The sequence below is a fragment of the Macadamia integrifolia genome, chromosome 3 (genome assembly GCF_013358625.1).
Source record: "Macadamia integrifolia cultivar HAES 741 chromosome 3, SCU_Mint_v3, whole genome shotgun sequence".
Classification (NCBI taxonomy): domain Eukaryota; kingdom Viridiplantae; phylum Streptophyta; class Magnoliopsida; order Proteales; family Proteaceae; genus Macadamia; species Macadamia integrifolia.
The window spans coordinates 18,356,343-18,361,029 of record NC_056559.1 but is presented as its reverse complement, the minus strand read 5'-3'; the positions used below and the strand labels follow the sequence as shown (position 1 = coordinate 18,361,029).

Sequence of the window (4,687 nt, the reverse complement as noted above, 5' to 3'; positions counted from 1 at the left end):
ATCACACCGGAAACCGGATGAATCCAAAACCAAATCAAAACGGACTCAAAACCTGGACCAAAATCGAAATCAAACCGGTAAGAAATCATAAACAGTCCAAAATTCATTAAAAAAAAAATTTTTTTTTTGCATGGTTTTTTATAGGTTTGTATAGAAATTCGAATCCAAACCAGACCAAAAACTGAAACCAACCCAATTACCAACCCATATAAGAAACTTTGAAGATAAACCAAAACCGAAACCAAATCAAAACTGAAATTTTCTTATTGATTCGATTTTGATTTCAGCATTCCTACACCAAAACCAATTCAATCCAGAATGAAACCGACCCACACCGACCCGTTGACACCCGCGTGAAAAACCATAAAAACATATCTTCATGTGAGGACAAGATCTCAAACGTTCCTAGTTCTATCGTGCTCTTATCAATATACCCTTTAATATGAGGCCTTTATGTTGCCACAATAGAGTGTTGTAGGCCTGTATTGGGTCGGCGTAAGAGGATCAATATGTGGAGGTCTCATGAGGTTTCACCATCCGTCCCCACAAAGGCATGATTCCTTGGTTTTTTATGGCGCTTGACGCAGTCATATACGTCATAAACATAATATAGGCATATTCCGCCCGACTCCTCTGCTTTCCCCCACCTCACCACGCCCACACCACACCATTCCATTCCGCTCCTTATCATTTAAATGCCCCCTCCTCCCTCTCCTCTCTGAAAGTGCCACCTGTGGTGTTCCAAGTGCTCTCTCTCTCTCTCTCTCTCTCTCTCTCTCTCTCTCTCTCTCTCTCTCTCTCTCTCTCTCTCTGTGTGTGTGAAAGAAGTGATGGGAGAAGGTGAACCTCTGTGTGTGTGAAAGAAGTGATGGGAGAAGGTGGGTTCATTTCAATTGTGATATTGTGCATTTTGGTTGTATTATGGTGGGGATGGAAGGTGTTGGAATGGATATGGTGGAAACCCAAGAAGCTGGAGAGGCTTCTCCAGGAACAAGGCATCAAAGTCACTCCGTACAATTTACTGTTTGGTGACCTGAAAGAGTTCCAGAGGATGTTCAAGGAAGCTCAGTCCAAGCCAATGAACCTATCCCATGATATTGTTCCACGTGTGTTGCCTTTTCATCTTCAAACCATACAGAAGTTAGGTATGTTTTCCCTCCGATTTTCTCTGCAAATGTTTTTTCTTTGCCGAGTAGTTATTAATGTAACGATGGAAGATGATGTTTTCAAAAATCACATGATAAATTTTTGTCTATCTTTTTTTTTTTTCAGTCTAAAACATCTGTTCCCACTCAAAGTTGGGAAAGAGCACAATAATGCCATGAGTACACTGGTACATATTGCGAGAGAGAAGAAACTATTAATAGTTTAAGTAATTGACTTGATTCTTTTGGGATAGCCCAAAGTCTTGCAGCCTTAAATTTTAAGCCTTGAAAAAAAGATTCTATTTTTTAGGGGTAAAATACAACTATTTATTGATAATTGAAATTTCGAAATGCAGGTAAAAACTCAGCCTTTTGGTTTGGAACAAATCTAAAATTGTATATTATGGATCCTAACCTTGCAAGGGATATTATGAGTAACAAGTTTGGTCACTTTGCAAAGATCAAAGGAATTCCACTTGGACGGTATTTTATAGGTGGACTTGCAACTTATGAGGGTGAGAAATGGGCCAAACACAGAAGGATTATAAACCCTGCCTTTCATTTGGAAAAACTTAAGGTTGGTTCTATATCTTAAACATTTTTTTTTTTTTCTAATCCTATTATTGTAGCTTTTTCATGCTATTGTGATGCTGATAGATTGTATATTCTTCTTCTTTGTTAACTGTTAAAGCGAATGTTATCTGCATTTTATACAAGCTCTAATGAGATGGTAAGCAAATGGGAGAAATTGGTTACATCAGAAGGGTCTTGTGAATTAGATGTGTGGCCAGAACTCCAATATTTAACAGGAGATGTCATCTCTAGGGCAGCATTTGGTAGCTCCTATGAAGAAGGTATACGGATATTCAAATTGCAAGATGAGCAAGCCGATCTCATCATACAGTCTTTTCGGACCCCATTAATATTCGTGCCTGGTTATAGGTATAACTCATCTTTCTTATCTATTACGCATTACTAGCAACAAGCCAATATCCATTTTCCCTAGCTTCTTGTGAGAAAAATGGCAAATGTGGTCATAAAGTATGACATTGATAACTTATAAATCACAAATATATAGAGCCCGTTTGGTATCGTTTCTATTCAAGAAACGCCGTTTCTTTTCAGAAACGAAAATTTTAGTTTCTGTGTCAAAATGCAGTTTTTAAACGAAAAAATGGTGTTTCAAAATTTCAGATTTTTATTGGGAACTTTTTTTTTTTGTAAAATGGAACGAAACTGGGAAGACAGAACTCCATTTTGGAGTTCCGTCCAATCTCGTTTTTTTTTTTTTTTTTTTTTTTTTTTTTTTTTTCACTTTTTGTTCTAAAAAAACAGAAACTGACCATAAGTGCGCCAAACAGAAGATTCCGTTTTTCGTTCCAATAGAACGAAAAAACTCCAAAAATGTTTTTTTAGAACGATACCAAACAGAGCCATAGTGTTGATCTAGATTCATGTCCAGTGAAGACCTACAACCAATGGATAAGAAAACTAAGACTTGGGGGGTATTCCTATAAGGAGGCTCTAATGCCTAAGTCAGTAGTGCAGTTGAGAAAGAAGGAAGATGAAGTAGGGTTTAGATTGTTTTGAGTGCCCTTACCCTTAATTTGGTTGACTCCCTCTTATATAGTGGTCGATGCTCATGACCATTGGAGAACTAGTTGTTTTCTCCTCTGATGTTGACCCAAACGCTATTGGTGGAGATGAGCCTTGTAGGCGAGACACGTGGTCAGCATAGATTGTGTTCTCTGGATTGATTGGTGGAGCCAAACCAGCCTCTAGTTAGTGGAGACGACCAACCCTTGGTCTTGAGAGAGAAACAATTCTGGTTGTGGGTGGATGGGCAGTGCTATACGGTAATAGTAATTGGCTCTAGTCAGTGTGAAGCCAACTTGTAAATCAGTATATGTGTGTGCCCCTATGATTGGCATTATTATTAATGTTATCATGTGTTATGTGTACAGTTTTCTACCAACAAAAAAGAACAAAAGAATAAAAGAAATTGATAGAGAAGTGCAAGCCATTTTAATGGGCATCATCAACAAAAGACAGAAGGCTATGAAGGTTGCGGAAGCCAACAACGATGACTTGTTAGGATTATTACTTGAATCTGACAATAATGAAATTCAAGAAAATAAAAACAAGAAGAATGCTGGGATGACCATCGAAGAGGTCATCCAAGAGTGTAAACTATTCTACTTTGCAGGGCAAGAAACCACATCTGTTCTACTCGTTTGAACGATGATTGTATTAAGTATGCATTCAGAATGGCAAGCTCGTGCAAGGGAAGAAGTCTTACAAGTTTGTGGAAAGAACAAACCAAATTTTGATGGACTAAGTCACCTCAAAATTGTAAGAATCTATCAATCTTAGATACATATAGATTATATTAAAATTTGAAACATATTTTTTTAAACTCTCTTCCCTTTCTTAATCCTCCATTGCAGGTTACCATGATTTTGTATGAGGTTCTTAGATTATATCCACCAGTGTTATCTCTTGAACGGTGTACATACAAGAACATAAAACTAGGAGAAATGTCTCTACCCCCTGGAATACAACTAATGTTACCTATAGCCCTTCTTCACCATGATCATGAAGTATGGGGTGAAGATGCGGAGGAATTCAAACCAGAGAGATTTGCGGAAGGAATCTCAAAAGCCACAAAGAATCAAGTTTCATTCTTCCCATTTGGTTGGGGGCCTCGAATATGCATTGGGCAGAACTTCGCAATAACAGAAGCAAAGATGGCTTTAGCCATGATTCTACAACGTTTTGCTTTTGAACTTTCTCCATCCTATGCTCATGCTCCTACCACTGTAATAACTCTTCATCCACAACATGGTGCTCAAATCATATTACATAGATTGTAGAATCATCTTCATAATCATCATTTTTTGATGATCCGTCATTATAAACTTTTATTTGAATTATTTTGATAGTTGAATGTGTTTTGTACCAAATGTATACTGTACACTTGTTTGAAAATCTACTGTTATAAAAGAGAGAATATGGTTATTGGTGTAACAATTTCTGCGAAGTTTGCAGAAGCCACATTATAGATTTGAGCCATCCATTTTTATGGTTTTTCTTATCTAAATTGTCTTATTCTATTCATACACTATGAAATTCAAAGTGACTAATCTAGACCTTATCCTCTCTATCCAACCGTTGGAATGAACACATCATCTAGAATAGATGCCTCGTGAGATTTGAAAAAGTGTTAATCCGTAAGGACAATTTCTCCTATTTTAACTATGGGAAAAAAAGCTTAAAAAGTTGCATGACTTGTGCACCGAGACATAGAGGGCGGTGAAATGATCGCCCCACCTCTCATGAAATGTAGAAAATATGCCCTTATTAATGCTTCTGTGGCTGCTCTCATTGACCTTCATATTGATGTAAAGACCACGCTGCCTTTTAAGGAACCCTCTCCCTTTAACTATTTACTAGCTTGGTATTAAAATATAATACAATTTAAAGAAAAGAAAAAAGAAAATACTGCGAGTGCTATCCACAGTTCCCTTTTGTAAATGAAATTT

At 37.2% G+C, this 4,687-nt stretch overlaps 1 pseudogene; it reads left to right on the top strand.

Annotated features, from left to right (window-relative positions):
- Positions 1–657: 657 nt before the first annotated feature.
- On the top strand, positions 658–4,262 carry LOC122073446 (annotated as a pseudogene).
- Positions 4,263–4,687: the final 425 nt, after the last annotated feature.